General features: G+C 31.0%; 1 pseudogene; it reads left to right on the forward strand.

The window, feature by feature from the left end:
- The first annotated feature begins 9710 nt into the window (after positions 1 to 9710).
- LOC105621825 lies at positions 9711 to 10320 on the forward strand (annotated as a pseudogene).
- The last annotated feature ends 11228 nt before the right edge of the window (positions 10321 to 21548 follow it).

A 21548-nucleotide genomic window follows, 5' to 3' on the forward strand; every position in this document is an offset into this window, starting at 1 on the left:
AAAGTAAAAGTAATAAGTAAGTTTATATATANAGNTAATATATATATTAATTATATTACTTATATATATAATAATAATAATACTACTACATATATATATATATATATATATATATATATATATATATATATACTTGCATATATGTATATCATATTTGTAGTCATTCAAACTGCACGCCGAATTGTTTTTCCAAATTTATAAATGTCAACTTGTGTCACCATGTGCACGAGAGTGTCTAGGGATATTGCAATTGGAAAGCACTTACAGATGAAGGATAGTTACAGTAGTTGAACATTTGTCAGATTATGAAGGTTGCTACATGAATCTATTAATTATATGTATTAATGTATTAGAAAATATATCTGGCTACCATATCGAGTAAAAAGAGAATATTCTTCAAACAGTATCATTCTGAAATATAATCGAAAAATCTCCAATCATCAGTTTAAAAATAAAGCGTTATTAGTAGGCTATTACAGTTATTCATTTTTAATCTTAAAGAAATAGAAATCTATGTTCTCTGAAGTAATCTAGTAGTATCATAACAACATTTTACATAAAATGCAAGTAAGTTTACTTTTAGTTGGCGGATATAATTCTTATCATCTAATTAATTGTTTTGCTTTTCTGTAATATGTTTACATTTTGTGATCAAGTACATTTTGTAACACTATTTTAGAATTCTAACCGGTATGTCTTTAGCCAATATTAAATCTGAGTTAAATACTTATAACACTTTCTACCAAATAAAGCATATTACAAAAGCGTTATTTGACATTTGTTTTATCTCTTTCAAATGTCAGTTTTTTATTTTATTTATAGCAATAGCACTAAATATTTCATTGATGTCCTTAACTTAAATGTGAGACATAAACTAAGATATTTATCTTTAAAAAAATCATTCAAAGTATAATAAGAATTTACTTATGACTTTTACAGGAGATAATAAATAGCATTAGATTTCACGAAAAAAGTCAATATCATGCTCAATTGAAAATAAATTCAAAAAGGTTAAAACATTTGGTGAACTGATCCAATTAATACATGGGGGTCTGATTGTGGATAATTGTCATTGCTTCATTTAATCAAAATTAAAACTTATAACGATACGATACGAAATGAAATAAAATCATCCATAATGTAATCTTTATGATCAATCATAATTCTTAAATATTTTATATTCTTCTGGAAAAATGAATTTTTCTCTCAAGAGTGATCCACAACTAGTGGCCTTAATCTACGTATCCATAAATAAAAAATTCCGCGAAAAGAAAGGCAATCTAATCTAGATTATCTATATCCATTCTGTTGTTCAATATTTGCTGGCGTATAAATACGTTATCCAGTGTACATATCTTACAATGTAGTACTCACAAAGTTCTTAGAGGTACTGCATAAACTATATTTCTGAAATTCTTAAAAGTATTAAAACGTGTCTGTGTCTCGTGCAGAACTAATTAAGTTAAAATACTCGTACTAACCGACGATTCGCAAACTATGACAGACACGCTAGAAAGAGCGCTGGCACCATTATTGATTATTGAATCATTTTTCAATTTGTGCATGATCGAATATCCTCCTGGACAATCCAGGCCGTATTTCTCTTAGTTGTATGCTTTGGCTGTATGGAGCTTTCTTACGTACTTTTATTTCTATGAAATATATTACTTGCGTTATTTGCAATCTGATATTTTTCTGGATGATTTCATACCATTGTTCATCATTATGTTAATTCTCACCAGTTTCTGTCGTTTTAAGGTAAAAAATTTTTTAATGTATCGATTCCTATAATAATACTTAATCTTTTAATACTACTTATCTCTTGTTTAATAGTACTTTTAATTGAAAGCCTTAAAGGAGTCTTGTTCTCAATTTACAATTATAGACAAAAAATACAAAATTATAAAAAATTTTTTTAAAAGACTTTTCAATACTGTCAATCATAACTTATTTTTAGTCAAACTCAAGCTATGCCATAAGTCTATCTCACTCGGCCCTCTCCCTAATCTGTTCGTTTCTTACAAATCGCACACAGCAAGTCCTCATATATAATCCTTTTCCTCTTTTCTCCTCTCCTAATGCCGTTCTCTCTGGGATACTTCAAGGTACATTCTCAGACCTCTATTTTTTAATATTTTTATCTTTAATTTTTCTAATATTTCTCTGTCCTCCGAGTTCTTCATGGAACGTGGACGACGTAATTCTTCTCAAATCCTTTCACTCATTCGGTGCTTTAGCAATCTATTTTGTTTTAAATAAAGATCTAAAATCTCTTGCCAAATGTCTACTAATAATTCGCTGCATCTAAATCTTTCTAAACCATCCTTGTTAATTGTCGATGCCTTAAAATTATCTCGTATTCAATCCTTTCCTTAAGAGCTTTAAACAGGGTAAAATTTTGAAAAAAATCGATTTTTTAATATTTTGAAAGAAACACTCAATCTGAGATGCTAAAATATTTTTCGCAATAAAAGTTTCTTATTTGAAATAAAGGGAGGGATTATATATACTCGCGATTGTCTAAACGTCTCGCCATTATTAGTATCTCAGATTGATTATGTTTTAACATCCAAACATTTTGGCGCACAGTCACATTTGAGATTAATTAAATTCATGAACTTAGAATATTATATTATTCGTCACTTTTAACTTTGATTAGGCGCTCTCTACTATATTATGTTGTTACATTAACTTGGTTGGTTTCTATTTAAATTTTTTAATTTAAATTTGTGCAGTACATATATATAGTAATCTTAAAGTAAAACTTCAAACGCGTTTTTCTCAAAATCATTTTTTTCAACCTAATTAACAGCAAATAAAAAAATATACTCGACTTATTATTGCCTTGGTGTAAATTGCATATTATTCAGAAAACTTATCTCTACCTTACGCATAAGAGAAACTGAGATAACTGGTATGTGTGTAAGTGATTGCGCGTGCGCGTGTATCGGTGTGTGTTGGTGCGTGCGCGCGTGTGTGATTTTAACTATTGCTTCACCATTTATTGCATCGCTATCTTACAAGGAAGGTTAAGCAATTCAAAAATTCAGAAAATTCTGAAACATTGTGTGCAAATAGAATAGTTTGTCCGTAACACGAAACTATTTTTTGCTTATGCAAGTACTGTTGATATAATATCTTTTCTTTCTGCCATGGCGACATAACGGAATTACTGTTGATATAATATCTTTTCTTTTTTAAGTATGTTGCAATTAACTGCTTTATCAAAAGCCAAAATTAAATGAACGATATTTTATAAAAATAACAATTTATTTATTTATTTATATTTTGTTTTTAATTGTCTGAAGTATTTTGTTCATTTCTTTATGTATATCATAAATATTTGACTGATTTTAGGTTTGACGCATTGTTATTGCTTTTGCTGTTGTTGTTGTTGTTATATAAAAGCTCATATATTTTAATAATTGCTGCTGCACTAATGCTGTGTTGATGAATTGTATTGTATTTGCTATTTACGCTATCTCGTGCAGCCAACGCGGTATGAGACGAATACTACGGAACGAATACTACATAAGCGTATACATGTTCGTTTGTATCTGAAAAATGGTTCTTTGGAACATAACTATAATATACATCAGCGTCAAATGCTCTGTGATTTGCGTTATATAAAAATTAAAAGGGGTGCAGGTGGGATATAAAATAAATAAATAATTAAAAACAATTTTTTTTATTGTAGTCCTAAAGTACTCTTGAAATCAAAAATTCAAATTTCCGGAAATTTTTTCACTTATAGTTTCGACGATATTCGCTTCAAAAGAAAAAACCAATTTTTTTAAAAGGATATTTCACCTCCTAAAACTGTTTCTTTCTCATGAACAAAAAGTTTTGTGTTACGGATGAACTATTGTACTTTACACAAAGTTTCAGAATTTTTTGAATTTTTGAGTTACCTAGTTCCCTTGCCAGTTCCGGTTTGCGGATTGGCTTTATAATAGCAGTTTTGCTGACGCCTAACATTTGCAAACTAATTTAGTCTACCGTATCATATTTTATGTTCATGTGTATTTCTCTGTTAATCTTTTTCATAGAGGAATAAACTAAATTAAATTAAAAAAAAATTTTTTGGACAGATCAATTTAATTATAATGTAACTCTCTATCTGTCATTGTTACATTTTCTGTACACATTGCAATAACAATTTTTACTCAAATATAAAATTATTATAATATTTTTCTGTATCGCATAAGTGAAAAACATGATTTTTTTAAAGGAATTGAAAATGTGCTTACACGAATTTGCTGTACTAGACGACACGTTAGAAGCTCTCAGAGCGCTAAAGGAATACCAAAGGCTACGAAATTGGATAATTCGAATAATAATCGGATTAATTGTATACGTTTTTTGTCAGTTAGCATATTATAATATTGTTTCTTTTTTTATTTTTATAATGACATAGGTTTAACTATTTTTTTATTGCAACGCAAATTGCGCTTCTGGACAATTACCCATCAAACGTCATTATCTTAAGTACTCTGATTTCTGCAATTATCCTTGGGTTAGTATTATATCTGTGTATACATTTACTTTGTAAGCTATTTTTATTGACATTGTGCGTGAAAATGTTTACAATGTGAAATACATAAAGATATTTTGGTAACATATAAAAAATAGAAGCCATGTCCATCAATAACCTTGATAATATATGTACGTTTTCTGTATTGTCTGTACATATGAAAACATGTACATATAATACTTATATTGAGTTTTAAAAAATATACTAAATAGCAATTATTTAAAATAAATAATTAATCACTACTTTTCATTGTTACATATTTATAAGAGATAAGCATCTTTAGAAAACGCTATGAAGGAAGAAAATGTTGAGTATAAACATACGGTTGAATAAATATACGGTCAAAGGGTTTCTACCTCCAATGAACTTGATCTTGATATAACCTCAAAAAAAAGTAATAAAAAAAGTACAAAAGTTTCATCTTCGTGCTCGTAGTGCATGCAAATATTTGGCTTTGTAGGCGCAATGTATAAAATTGGTTTCTGCTGTGAAATTTTTATTCTCTTTGCAAATGTCCCTGCGATTCGCCTTTGATGCATTAATGTCTAATCTAATCTATGAAGGGATGAGCATGAGCGATGTATTGGGTCGTTCAAAAAGTCATTGCGTTTTTTTCATTTGATTTTCAGATGTATTTATTTAATATACGTAATGAACATTAATCAATGATATATTGGCCGTTTTGTTCGATGACCTTCTGTCGGGCAACTTCGTAATACCACGTTCATAAAACTTCCCATCCTTCTCTGCGAGAAACTTGTCTAGGTGCTGTTTGATGAGGTCTTCAGAAGCAAATTTTATCATTCAAGGAGTTTTGCAAGGAAAGAAATGGAAGTCTGATAGTGCAAGGTCTGCACTATACGGTGGATGTGGTAACATCCCAATCATGTTGCAACAATTTTTGCCGAGTGACCAAACTTGTGTGTGATCTCGCATTGTCGTAGTGAACATACCCTTACGATTGATTACTCGGAACGTTTCTGTGCGATGGCATCACTTAATTTCTGCAGCTATTCACAGTAGATATCGAAATTAATCGTTTTGTTCTTTGGAAGTAGCTCATAGAAGACCCTTCCAATCCCACCACATTGACAGCATTACCCTCTTTTGATGGATCTCCGCCTTTGCTTGCTTTTCCGATGCTTCACCTCGTCTACTCCAACTTCTTTTTCGGCTGAAATTGTAAACAATCCATTTTTCGTCGCCCGTGATCATACGCTTCAAGAACGTTTTCTTCGCGTTTGATGAGTTGATCGCAGACGCTCACTGCGATTCGTCAGACGAATTTCTTTCAACTCATGCGAGACCCAAACATCGAGCTTTTTTACAAATCCTAGCGATTTCAAATGGCCATGAACACTTCCACTTTTAGAACGGTAGCAAGCTCCCGAACCGTTGAATGCTTATTTGCTTGCACCAATGCTTTCATTTCATCGTCGTCAATCTTGGAAGGCCTTGGAAGGCGCGGAGCGATGAGCGTCTTTGAAAAATCACCATCACGGAATCGGGTGAACCAGTTCTAGCATTGGCGTTTTTTGACGACATTTCTGCTGTAAACTCGACGCAACTTTTCCCTTGCTTCAGTTGCTTTCTTCCCTTTTTTGAAGTAATAAAAGAGAATATGGCGAATATGCTCTTCAAAATTCTCTATGTTCGAACCACAATTGTAAGCACAAAACTCGACCGAATCGCATCAACTTTTTTTTGGTTTCTAGGTTGAGTATCAATAACAAAACGCGCGTAAATATTCGACATTCATGTCAAGCTCGCATACAAATAAACGTGGACAATCTATTGGAAAAAACGCAATGATTTTTTGAACAATCCAATAACTTAACAGTTTCAAATTGGAATATGACAAAGTGACGTGATGTGATGTTTGGAATTCACTGCTATAGATTTTCAGTAATTTTTGCACGTTTTGGTTAAAAAAATATTAGGTATAAAGTTTTTGCAAAAATGATTGAAATTTGAAATTTACACTTTTCGTATAAAAATGAATGTTAATGTAAACGTACCAGTGAGCGGACGTGTACTGTAAGTCCGGATATTAACAAAGTTAATTTATTTATATTATTATTTAAGGATGCTCCGCATAATATGTTAAGGGATACAGAATATCGAATATCCGTCGTCAAATTCTTTTTGTATATCCAATTATCCGACTTTTCCGGATATCCTGCGGGATATCTGGAAAGAGACTTCCAAACAAAAAAGAAAAATGACATAGTCCTTTAACCAAAAATATTTTAACAAAAGATCCTTTAAGGGAGGATCTTTACGTTTTAAAGTCGATTTTAAAAATATTCTTTGAGAATTTTATAAATAAATAACAATTTAGGTATAGTTAAAAACTAATACAAATCTAGAAAATGCGTACAATACACGTATTAAAAAAATATATTTTTCGTAGTATTAATTTTTAATACAATAATAATAAGATGGTGTTAAAATTAGGCCTGCACCACAAAATACGGTAATTAAGGTCAATACAGATCATATTGTTGGTCTGATAGCAAAAATAAAGCTATTTCTTATAATGAATGGACTTATAATTTTCGTCCGAACTAGAATAATTAATATGATATTTTCAAAATAGCAACAATTTAAAAAAATAATTCTAATTTTTCTTACATTTTTCTTTTTATTTGACCTTCAAAAATAGAATTAACGTAGACTATTAATTCTAATATGGACGATAATGACGTGTTCTCTGAGTATAACCGTAAAAATAGAAGTCAATCGGATTTTCACTTTGTGACAGTTTGGCGGTGATATCAAAGATTGATTCCGTTTTGGAATACTTTTAAGAAAATTGATGAGACACAGGGAAAATAAATTCCACTTCTAGTCTATGGTAAAAATCTCGCGCGTGTTGAAGTAATGAATAGTTTTCCACTAACGGCCGGTAATTATGAGAAAGCACAGACTTGAGTCTCGATTCGGCATAAAAGATTTATTGATTAAGTGCGCGAACTTTTAAAGTTAGTCTTAAGTAAGAATAAAAATGTGTCTCTCACAATTATTTATGATAAATTAGAGATGCATATACGAGCACTTGAGACTTTAGGTCTGACGACGGAAATGTGCGCAGCAATGTTGTTTCCTTTGGTAGAGTCCTCACTGCCTCAAGAGACCTTACATACAACAAACAAGGGTCCAGTTAATTCTTCATTCTGCGTCTGTTGTAAATGTTACAACAGATATTGCAAAAGATCGTCTCAGTTTAATGATTTTTCTAAGAAGAGAGATCAAGAATGAGCAACATTCAAATGGTAAAGACATACTTCGAGAGTGATTTCCGATAAAGGACAAAAATAAAAGGAAATCGAAAGATGAACGAGATCCAGAGATAGCGACAGCGTCTGGTGTCACTATCAGTGAAAGAAGCAAAGCTGCAGCGATGTATGTTCTGTGAGCCAGTCGTAACAGTTTGTGAAACGATTGGAAGTATGGACTTGGAGAAGAGATTTCAGCTATAAAAGACAAGCAGGGCTGTTTTAACTGTCTGAAAGTAGGATACAGTTATAAAAGAGTACTTGCCGCAACAAGAGCAAAATGCCCTTGGTGCGGCAGGATTGTTGAATATTGTTTGTTGATGTGTAAAAACCTGTCAAACAAGGATGAGTCAAAGCAAATAAGAAGAATGAATCAGTTTTTCACGAAGGAAACAGTTGTCTCGCGAATGTTTCTTCGAGTGCAAAAATGTTCCTATTTACACTAAAAGGTAAAATTGAACGAGGTGAATCCAAAAGGCTTGGTGAAAGTTCATGCCACTATAGATACTGGCTCACATAGATCTTATGTTTTGGAAAAGTAGCCAGAGAGTTTGAATACGAGATTGAGGATGAACAGACGATGGTACACTTATTGTTTGGAGGAACTAAAACCAAGCCTCAGAGACTCAAAATTTATCGAATCTACATCAGCAACTTAAATGGAACAAACAAATGTGACTTTGTAGCTTTGCAACAAGATATTATCTATCAAGACACTATAAGATCGATGGTCCATGGGATATACTTGAGAAAAAAGATATACGTTTGAGCGATACCGATGAACGTCAAGAGTCCATTTTATTGTTGAGTTAATGTTGCTGGTAAGATATTCAATAATAAAATTCTGCAGATAAATCAAGGAATAACGATTTTAGAAACTAAGTTTGAATGGACAATCTTAAGTAAGGATATAGACGATAATAATAGCACCGATATTACGCTGACGATTATATCAATGTTCACTCAAGAAACTAGCAAGAACATATCAGACTTATGAAGACTCGATGTTTTGAGTATTACGGATCTTATCAAGAGTATTACAAAGGAGGTACATCAAGTACAAGGAGGTATAAGCTGAAATAAAGATCTCTTCAAGAAACAAAATCCACAACGAAAATCGATGAAGTTCTTCTATCTTAAAAAGAGAATTATCTATCTTTACGATAATCGAGACATAGCCGAGAAAAGATTAAAATCGTCGTTACAAAGAGATTGCGATAAGAAAATTTATTTGAACTACTAGACTGTCTCGAGTTGGCTTAAAGAAGTAATTATTGAAAGAGTACTTGCACTTGAAGTCGAGAGCTATTATCTTCCACACAAGCCTGTAATCAAGAAAGAAGAAACTATGAAGATACGACTCTTTTCGATGCATTAGCGATTCCTTGCTGATTGCAAGGAATCGCTTTCGCTTAACCAATGCTTAGAGACTTAATCTCATAAAGCTCATTCCAGATACATTGATTTCGAGAAAGGAAGAAAGTAGTAACGCAAAAGCCTTCTTACAAATTAGCGTCTTCCCATCGGATAGAGATATTTTGAGATTCCTGTGGTGAAGTGTTGATTTAACAACAAAAATTTAACGACATCATTGAGTTGTCTTTGCATTGACAAGCAGTGCATTTCTTTTAGGGGCGACGATTGAATTGCATATTAGCAGAGTCTTAAACTCTATCATTTTGCCATATAAGAAATTAATTTATGAGAAACTGACAAAATCCTTTTATGTTGATAACTGCGTTATTAATGTCGATTCTTATTCTGATTTTGAAATTTTCAGGAGAGAAGCCTATTCCCTTTTAATTCAGGCTAAATTTGTTTTAAAAGATACACTGGCGGGAATCCTGAGAGTCAATTGACGATGTTTGAACTTATATATGGGACACCAAGGGACTCTAATGTTATCGGAATTTCCTGCACCAACGATCACAGAGAAGATGAGAGTCGAAGAGGATCGCAAGTACAGAAAGTTTACGATCCTCTCGGATTCGTCTGTCCCATACTCTGTTAAAATCAAAATTATTATTGCAAGATCTATGGATTAAAAATGTGAATTGGGACACAGAAATAGATTACGACATTAAACAAATTTCTTGAATGGATTCAATAACTAGATCTCCTATGTGTATTGAAGTTTCCATGATGGATTTTTGGAGAGGAAAGAGATCCTATTTTACTGTTCTTTCATGTTTTTGTCGACGCCAGTAAGGACGCATACGCGGCAGTAATCTTCGCACGAGTTGAGTCAAGCATAGGAGTCGAGGTATATCTCGTAGAAGTCAAGTCAAGAATAGCACCCAAAGAAAAGAAGATCATACTTTGCCTTGAGTTATTAGCAGCCTCTATTAGAACTAGGATGATGCAATCCTTCATTAAGGTTATCAAGATATCATAATTCACCTATTTCTTGATGACTTCGATAATTGTTCTAATATAGATTTAATAATGGGCAGTTTTTGTATGGAATCGTATTCTGAAATAAGGAGCCTTACGAATGTTGAATCTTGAAGATATGTTCCTGGAGTTATGAACCCAACGGATTTACCTTCTCGAGGTGATGCTAAGAAATTCCTTGAACTGAAATGAGGAACCGGAGTGATTGAAGCTGCCTCAGCTTCAAGAAGAGTGATCCAAAGAGGAAAGAAAAATTGACGAGAACATACTAAACTTAGAGTTACGCAAAACTTCCAGACGATGCAAAGAGAGAACATCCTCCGAGACTATTGCCGAAGAAATCGTTATGCTAAAGTCCATAGAACAAGTGGGTGGAGAGGCAGTCTGGAATTTGCAGAAACTTTCGATGTATTTCAAAATTGTGTACCGTCGCATGGATATTAAGATTTATGAATAATTGTCGAAGACATGTAAACAAAACTCAAGAGTTAAGTGCCAAAGAAATTACTAAAGCAGAATTGCTTCTCTATAGACTAGCACAGAAAGAATCATCATTTTCTAGAAAATAATGATTCACGAAGTTTAAATGTTTTCGAGGAGAATGGACTAACATGCACAAAAACAATGACCTCCAATTGTCAAGATATCTTTTCTTCATGTCCCATAGTGTTGGATTCAATTCATCTATTGACGTTAAAAATTATCTTTCATTTAAAACTTAATGCTGATATCGACATTGTGATGAATAACTTGCGCGAGAAGTTTTGGGTCTTGCAATGTCGTCAAACGGTATGCTCAATCATAAGAAAATGCACCATGTATCGTCGATATGCATCGTCGATTGATGAAAACGATGAAAACACCGCCTGGATTGTTACCTGAAAACAGAGTGAGAGATGCAGCAGCATTTGAAATGATAGGTATCGATTACGCTAGATCACTTTTTTTGAGTGGTGGACAAAAAGCTTACATCTGTTTGCTTACTTGTGCAGTTTATTTGGAATTGTTTACATCCCTATCAACAGAGGAATTCTTGAAGGCCTTCAGAAGATTCATTGCACGTCGAGGAAGATTTATTGTAGTGTATAATGATAATGGGAAAAATTTCGTAGAGGCTAAGAACCTAGTGCAGAAGATTAATTAACAGAAAATTTCTCAATATTGTGCTCTCAATGAGATAATATGGCATTTTAATTTACCTTCAGCTGCCTGATGGAGAGGATGATGGGAGCGACTTATCTGTCTCCTTAAAGATCTAGAAGAAAACATTAAAAAAAACTTCGTTATGCTGAACGAAGAAATGAACACTCTTCTATATGACTGTGAAGCTATTATGAATTTAAGATCTCTTACTTACTTAATAGAGAAAAATACTGAGATCACGGCGTTTTCTTCAACGATGTTCATTAGTGACATTCGAAAAAATGGCGTTCCAGACTTGGATCAAGTTTACCAGTTTGCAGAAAAGATGCACTATCAGCAAAGATTGAAAGAAGAGTTTAGAAAACGTTTCCATATACAGTACTTGGATCAATTATCTAGACGAACTAAACCCAGAAATAGTTCCACGCCTGTAGTTATCGGAGATGTCGTGCTTATCGAAATTTACAAAAATGGCCTGGCCGCTCACCGTCATTAAATAAGTTTACTGTGAAAAAGATGGTTACGTGCAGGTGATGAAATTGAAAACGAGTAAAGGTCTGATTCAACCCATCTAAAGATTAATTCTCTAGGACACTCCAGTCCTGAAGCTGACAATTTTTTCGAGACTACTATGAGAGATTGGACTAAGAGACCTGCAGCTATCCCTTGAAGAATCCGTAGCTATCTCAAAAGAGGAACCGAAACCATTGAAAGAAATGGGAAGATCTGAAGTGATCGTACTATCAAGAAACCAGACCGGTTCCGATACTAAAATGTTTGTCATTTCATTTTTGTTTTATTTTTTCTAAGATAGATTGATTTGCTGATATCAAGAAGTCACAATTCAAGATGGGAAAGATGTTGAAAATGTGCTCTCAATATCATAGAGATATTAAGACTATAAGCTTTTAAAAATAAAAATAACCAATATTTTTTACCCCTAAAACGTAAAAATCCTCTTAATAAAATGCATTTATTTAATGCTTTTAGCTTACAATTGTTTAGTAATTTTGTTTAATATTTCTTAACTTACTGATTAACAAATTGTTATTTTCTGTAAGGCAGTTGTTTTCTGGTGGCTTTCTTTTTCATTATCTAAAAATTATATAGTTCAAAAAAACGATTGAAATTAAATTATAAATTTTGGATAAAACTCATTTTTAAATTCTGTTTCTCTCTCATATATAAAAACATAAAAATATTATATTGAAACATAACAAATAAATAATAGAATTCTAATTTAGTTCTAATTTAGTTCTACTTCTAATTATTTATTAACGCAGTTAGTGTTAATATGCTTATACATAATATATATATTATAATTTTAATAAAAGATATGACTAATTCTTTTTCAATTCAGATGCATAAGCTCCAGATTTCATCGAATTAATGAACGTTTACGAATATTATATTCTAATCTGTTCGAAAGTAGTATTACAGATTACAGATTACAGAAAACAGATCCATCTTTGTGCAACAGCGGATAACAGGAGTTAAAGATCACAATCAATATATGGATTATAATATAATGGATTATAATGTAATGTAATGTGGATTATAATGTTATATTTATTTAATTATTGTGTACACACATGCATGCGTATGTATATGTATAGAGAGAATGTTTCAATCTAACTTTCACATCACATGTTTCAAAAAGTATAAAAAAAATGTTTTCTATAAAAGTGCAACTGTTTCGAGAGAAGCCTAACGTGATAACGTTATTCTTTTGTAGATAGAGACGCAATAAAAAAGACATTATGGTATTTGCACTTTTTAAAATGGATTATATTTGATGTAATGATTTCTCTAGAACCATTCTGCATGTAAAAGTATTAAATTAGAAATATAAAAGACCAATAATTTACGAGATATTATAGATATTATACATTTCTCCGGTACATATAATTGATATGACACATTAAATATCTCCAAAAATAAACCATTAATTTTTTTGCTAATCGTAATATCGCAATACTTTTATGAATAGAATAACGACATAAGTCAGGTGTAAAGAAAACATATACTTGTTTGTTTAACAAAATTATTCATCGTACTTTTTATGAAATAGAGGAGAGCTCATAAGGGCCACCTCCAAATTTTGTCCAAACGTCCAATCACGATAATATTTATATTTATATTTTAAGGTCAATTAGATTCAATTCAAATGATTGCAGCTTAAACGAAACGATGGAGTTGCCATATTAATTCAGAAATAGATATTTACAATTTTAAATATATTTTTATGATTTTATTCCTCATCTTCCGATTCATCTGTTTTGAATCAAAAAATGCATCCATTTCATATTCTGGATATGCATCACTGTGATATTGAGATGTATTTTCCATATATCTATAATATTCTAGATACCATAGAATAGATGCAATGTGCGTACAGCATCCTACAGTTCGTGCTTCCGTTTTGCATTGACAGTGACAATCTTTGATAGGATCAAAGCCATCTTTCTCCGAATCCAAAGTTGATATTATTTGGATGAAATATGTCGAAAATGCAACTTCAACTTTAAAATGTCTGCTTCCTATTTGTGCACGTAAAGCACGTAACATCATCATGTTTTCGTGCATAAGACCGCTTGCTTTATCTGGTAAATTCCAATCATTATTCTGTAAAGATCTTGGAGTATTAAAGGCGGAATGTCTGTAATGGATATTGTCTGTATTTTTTCCTAAATAGTGGTCTTTGTGAACCACCTTACATCTTCTAAAATCTTTTGGAGATCGTTGGATTTTTTTAGACAAAGCGAGCATTCTTTGAGCAATTATTTCATCATCCGATGATGTTACGTAATCTCCGATATATGATATTTGAATGAGTCTTAGAAAAAACAGCCAACATTTTCCATGTTTTAATTAAACCAATTACGGATTCGAGAGTCCAACGGATTTTGGTTTTGGATTTGGATTTTTCACAAGTCTGGATTCATTTGCACTTATAGCATCATGTTGCCTTTCTGCTTAAAAAAATGAGATATTTTCGATATCAATCCATATTCTTTCAAAGTTGTTATTGAATCACAGCAGTTTACTCAGTTTACGATAACGTCTTCTAAACGGTCATAACCATTCTAAAAGTAGAATAACTTCTATCTGTCATCAGACTGTTTAATATATTAGCATCATTATTTTTCCGGTCACCAAAGTAAGGACCAAAGACATCTAAAATAGTTCAATAGTATTAACTACCATAGGCTTAACCAGAGGCCTGCCCTTGTGCATAGAAAAAAGATATCTTTGGAAAGAATAGTTATTTTTTTCTATGTACATGTATGTTCGATGTGCTACAAGTATTGCCGATCTTTACCTTCCGTAAATAGAGCTTTAGCCATATCCTTGTATGTAATCATATGAAATTTTTTCTCGTGACATGATTCAAACCAAGATGATTGGGGACAAAATCTTCCATAAGTGCTAGCAGTTATTTTACCTGTCATTTTATTAATTGTACGTATCCCGAAAAGTGTTGACAAGATTGAATAAAATATTCCTGTTCTCAATTTAATAAAGAATAGAGCGAGACAAGTGTGTGCATTTTTTGTAGATGTACTACGGATTTTACACTAAGGTATGCGGTAAAGATTGTTGAAATCTCCCGCGGATATTTCGGTAAGTCGATAATCACTTAAGATTCCAGATGTGTCCAATTGCATGATCGTTTCTTTGCTAATACTCGGAGATAATCCAACAAGGATATCTCAGTTCCACTTGAGATAGTTGTATTCGATATTTGTTTTATTTAATTAGCATCATCATCATCTTTAAAAATATTACCAAATTCGATTTTGCAACATCGAGCAGATTTTTGAATTATTAATTCGTTATTGATAAAGGCCTGAAGCTTAACTCCTAGGGAGATATAACAATAAGCGATTGTACAGCTTTGTATATAATATAATATTTGTGTGATCTAACCCTTCTGCCAAAAGAAAGTATTCTGAAAAGAACTGATGGATGATAAAATCTATAAATATCTAAGAGAACAGATAACTCTGAAAAGAACTGTTTGAACAACGGATTAAAAGTAGAACTCGAATATTTGTGCACAGTTACGGGGCGCACGCAAATGTCGAATACTCCAGTGCTCGATGAAGTATGATGGCAATTGGCTAGCGTATGATTTACTTAATGAAAACAAAGCATAGCCTTCGTCTCGTGATCGTGCTTCAATGTCCGCAGGTCATAATAATGAGATAAAAATAAATACACTGCTCGAAAAATTCACAAAAGAGAAAAGATTCGATAATTCGAGATTTAAAAAATTATAATTTCAAAATGACATTATGCTACAATAAATATCCATAAATAAATGAGTTTCTGGACAATTATGTGATTTTTTTTTAAAGAAATGTATATTGCAAAATATGTACACAAATAGTGTTTTCGTAGTTTCAAGCGCGCACGCATTTGTTAACAATTTATACACAAAGGCAAATATTGATCCTTTCTGGAGATTTATTGGCATGTATAGTTTAACTTAAAAGCGTCGGCATCAAATGCATAAAGAATTGAGAAAACTCTGCCATTCCAGAATAATTCAAATTATTTTCCAATACGACAATCAAAATATTGATTTCCGAACAAATGTGATAACTCCATTGCTCCGTTTAAGTAGGAATCACTCGAATTGAATGTAATTGATCTTAAAGTATTGATTTTCGTAAGTTTAGACAAACTTTAGAGATGGCCTTATGGACCCTCTTCCTTTGAGATAATGAACGATTTTTCGCTAATTTCAGTAATCAAGACAGATATTGTCAAAGCCATGACCTTCTGGCTTTTTAGTCACTTGTTCTTCTTTAAGAAGCTTCTATTAAATATAATTGATAATATAAACATATGTTTAACTTTTTGTTCCCTTTCTACATGGAGTAAAGCAGAATTCTCTGCTTTAAGAGGATTCTAAAGCTTCTTGTTTTATCACATAAGCACAATAATACGTGTCTGGAGTCTATGCCGAAAACGATCAAAAATTTCAAAATTGATATATTTTTTACCATTTCTTAGTGAAATATAGCGTCTCAGCTGTTAAGCTGTGACAACATTTGCTTAATTGATATGAAAGCTTCGCAATCTGTACGTACGAAATAATAGTTTCTAGACACGTGGTTTACAAACCAACATCATTGACTTCTTAGAATTAGATTTAGACGCTTTATCGCGACGAATTTCTTATACGAAAATTGACATGTACGTGGGACTGCGTGTATCATGATGAGATATTATTGTGGCAACATAAAAAGACATGTGGCGTGCGGCGCGATCAGTCTAGTGATTTCGTCAGAGTTCGAGCTTTGCTTTAGGATCCTTTTAAAACACAAATTCACTCCTTAAAAACACTTATTCTTTGCTTTACAATACAAATTTTCTATCTTAAAGACATAAATATTCTGCTTTCAAAACCAAAATAATATAAGAAAAAAGTAACTAAGTTAGAATATGATAAAATAAAAAAGAATAAAATAAATAATTTCAATAAATTATTCAATGAATTTTGTAGAGTATTAATAAACACGATTACGCGTTCATAATTTAGAAAGATGTTTTGAACTTAACTTAAACGTGGGGGAGGTGGGTTCTTTAAGAAGGAAGTAAATCCTAAAGTCATTTGTATTATCGAAATACATATAATTTTTGTATAACAGTTATTTTTTTCTCTGTTATTCATTCGAAATTCTTTTCTCGGATTAAAGAATACGCATTATCACGTGTCTGCAATGTAAAGTCTTAATGCTGGGAGCGACAAAAAGTTTTCGCAATTGATATTTTTTTTTATGATTTCTTAATCCACACAATATATGATGCTTCAGAACTGTTATATCATAACAACATTTGCTTCATTATAAAAGCTGTATAATCTGTATTTGTATGAAAGAGTCCACAGACTAGTAGTTTGCACGAAGAAGCAACGTGGATTTCATAAAATTGAACTTAGACGTCCAATTAGAACGTTATTGTTACATGAAAATTTATGTGTACCTATATGTGCGTGATATTGATGTAGTAATATGTAATAATGTATCAATGATATGTAAATCGTCTGTGTGTAAGTGCTATTTACAATATGAATGTTTTTCCTCTTAAAACTATACGGAAAAAAATTTTAATATATTTGAATAGGTATTATAATCGATTAAATGTGGAAGCAGAGAATTAAGGATGTTTCATATTTTCAAAATGATAACGAAATTGTTAAAAAAGTACAAATTATTTTAAATCATGTTTAAAAATAATGCGACAAAGGTGACAATTTATTGTCTGGATAATAAGTTTTGATAAATAGTAGTATTTTTTAAATCTGTGTTCTAGTAAAAATATATTATATATTGTAGAATAAATGACAAATATCTGAATTTCTTAATATAAGTATAATACATTATGCATTCAGGATTATATATATAGAGTTACATTGCGATGTATGAAGTTATCCAGTAAATGAACAAAATATTTATTTGTTCTTTATCTCTGTAAATAATCATGAATCGCAATGAAACTTTACATAAATTATTTTATGTGTATATTTAAAGAAAATTTCTTATAAAAAAGAATGTAAATTTTTTGTTTCATTAAAGAAATTTTAATATTTAATAATGAAAATAATAACAATTAAAATAAATACACTAAAAATGTGTTATTAAACAAAAATATAATCTTATGCACACAACTTTTATACGTATATATTTTATTTGAAATGTAAATAAACATACGTCCAAATTCAATTTTTTTTATAGAGACTGTACATCTAATACATCCTTAAATTGTCATTCTAATATCTTTTAGGTGTTTACACCTAAAAAAGAATGTAATAAACAATATGTTTAAAAAGTATTTAAAAAAGTATGTCTCACTCGAAATTCATTTCTTTTATCTGAAATATACTTTTTTATATTGTTTTGAGATAATTTGATGCAACAATTAAAATGAGACACCCTATATATACATATATGTACAAGGATAATTAGTTTCAATTACGTGAAATAATCATACATTGTGAATCGCAAGTTATAACACTATGGTTTATAAGTTTATATTGAATTCTACGTTAAAAGTATATTTTTCTTAGTACTTCTCGTATGTCTCTTTGATTAATTATAATGATTAATAATTTATTTACAGGCACGTCCACCTACAACTGTGCCTTATATCACGCAAACTAAATATAATATTCAAAGTACAAATGTCAATACAAATGATATATTTCTTTATACGAGGTATAGAGTTCTGTCTATCTATGTATCAATTGCTTGGAGAACATATATGGACATGTAGGGACATTGTTTAATATTAGCAAACGTTTATATAACTATTTTTATTTCATATTGAATAGCATTTTATTTCTTACATTAAACAACATATGTCAAACTGTTTACTTTGAGGTATAGTTATAGTAGATCAAAAGGATTAATAATTATTTATAATTAGAATAATAAGCACAAACAACTATTATATGAAATTATGTCAAAGTTTTGTTTGAAATGACAAAAAATCTTATTCATTGAATGCAAAGTTTTCAGTTTTACTATAAACTTTCGTTTTACATTAATATAATTTCAGATAAATGAGACAATAGCAATTCTTCACAAATTATCCAATTACAATCTCGATGAGAATTTACGTAAATAGGTAAATAATTACAACAAAATTTTATATTAAATATAGAATTTTAATTGTCTTATGCGTAATTTTACTTACTCTCAAAATTCGGACACCTACCTAAATTTCATGGAATGATTATGTACAAAATTGGGACATTACATAACAATTGTTTTTTATATATATTTTAGAATACACACATTTTAACGCCAAGTAAAGATAAGTTAGAAAAAGTTTTAAAAATTATTTTTAATTTTATAACAAATGCGAGTTTTTGAAAGTTATTTCATACTATATATTCTATAATATTCTACTATCATGTTGTCAATTCTACTATATAGTATCTATATTGTTATATTGCTATAAATATTCTGTAAAATAAGCTCAATGTATTTTGGCATACAGAATTGAATATAATAATTTATATATAGATTTTGTAATTGATATTATGTACAAATATCCCAATAACACATATAAAAGAATACAATATGTTAAATTCATAATGTTGTACTATATATAAAACTATTTTGAGTTATTTATTTTTAATAATTTCTATATGTTGACTTTGCTTCTACTCAATATATTAATTTAACTAAAATATTGTAGTTAAATAACTTATTCTTGAAAATGTATTAAATTTGACTCAAATTTAATTCATTATTTATTAAGTTCATATATTAATAGAAATGCTGTACTTTGAAACTAAAAAAATAGATTGACACATATTGAAGTTAAAAATAACAGGATATCATTAAACATAAGGGATAGGGTTGCTCTTTGATATCTGCGACAATGCAACATAATTGATGTTTTATAATAATGTCTTAAATTTATTCATTCGCTTAATAAAATTTATGCCAGTATCCGAACTGTTAATAATATGGGTACATATTTAACGCTTATTAAATTATTTATTTCAATTAGGTTTTGCAGTTTATATTGCAAATAAAGCAAAGGTAAAATTTGGCTTGGGATATTACAACTTTGGATATAATTTTATTTGCGAGGTATGTCCTCTTTTAAATAAAAGTATAAAAGTATGTAATAAACGTACTACATGGGCTGAAAAGTCCCGGGATTTTTAATGAAAAGTATTTTTTGGGCAAAGTTATATTTATTCTTCAACATAGTTGCCTTCGAAGGCGTTTACACATTTGGTATAGCGATTTTCTAACATTTTGATGCCCTTTCTATAGTACGAAATGTCCAAGCCTTCGAAATACGCCTCGGTTTCCGCGATGACTTCCTCATTCGATGTGAATCTCTTTCCCTGGAGCCGCTTGAAGTTTGGGAACAGATAATAGTCGCTGGGAGCCAAATCTGGAGAATATGGTGAATGAGCAATCAATTCGAATCGTAATTGGTCCAATTTGGCCATCACTTTCAAGGATGCGTTATCGTGATAGAACGAAGACGAAAGTAGCGCCATTTAAATGACTGTAGCTTGTAAACGAATGAACGAAATGTCATGAAACATACATAAATTAGTAACAGATGAATCTCTCGAAATGAATCATGTTCATTTTCTAGTGGCGCCACTTATTGAAAAATCCCGGGACTTTTCAGCCCATGTAGTATATACATATATGTACAGAATGGGATAGTAACTCTGTCCACTTAAAATATTTCCGCTATTTTAAAAAATATGTAATAATATATTTATTGAAGTTGTATAACATCAAGAGGATATAATATACTACTAACAATTTGTCTATAGATGGAGGCACTTCGGTGATGTCAAAGTCATCTTCACTTTTTTAAATGGAATTGTATGATTTTTTTTTACACATATGATTCCTCTAATTATTCTGCATATAAAAATATTAAAATGGTATATCAAGAAATCAATAATTAAAGAAACGAGAACATAAATAAAAACGAATATAAAGAAACGAGATATTTTACACTTTATTCTGACATATATTGATGTAAAATATACTACATGGGCTGAAAAGTCCCGAGATTTTTCAATAAGTGGCGCCACTAGAAAATGAACATGATTCATTTCGAGAAATTCATCTGTCATTAGTTTATGTATGAAGTTTCATGACATTTCGTTCATTCAAGCTACAATTTTTACAAGCTACAGTCGTTTAAGTGGCGCTACTTTCGCCTTCGTTCTATACCATCACGATAACGCATCGTCACACACGTCCTTGAAAGCGATGGCCAAATTGGATCAATTACGATTCGAATTGGTTGGTCACCCACCGTATTCTCCAGACTTGGTCCCCAGCGACTATTATCTGTTCCCAAATCTCAAGCGGTGGCTCCAGGGAAAGAGATTCACATCGAATGAGGAAGTCATCGCGGAAACCCAGGCGTATTTCGAAGGCTTGGACATTTCGTACTACAGAAAGGGCATCGAAATGTTGGAAAATCGCTATACCAAGTGTATCGCCCTCGAAGGCAACTATGTTGAGGAATAAATATGCCCAAAAAACGCTTGTTTTCATTAAAAATCCCGGGACTTTTCAGCCCATGTAGTATTTAATAATTCATAAATTATTAATTTTTATATAATTGTACCTTAATACTTTTATATCAATAATGATATGATTCAATTAGTGGAAAGAAAACACATAGTTGCT

This window comes from Atta cephalotes (genome assembly GCF_000143395.1).
Source record: "Atta cephalotes unplaced genomic scaffold scaffold00037, whole genome shotgun sequence".
Classification (NCBI taxonomy): domain Eukaryota; kingdom Metazoa; phylum Arthropoda; class Insecta; order Hymenoptera; family Formicidae; genus Atta; species Atta cephalotes.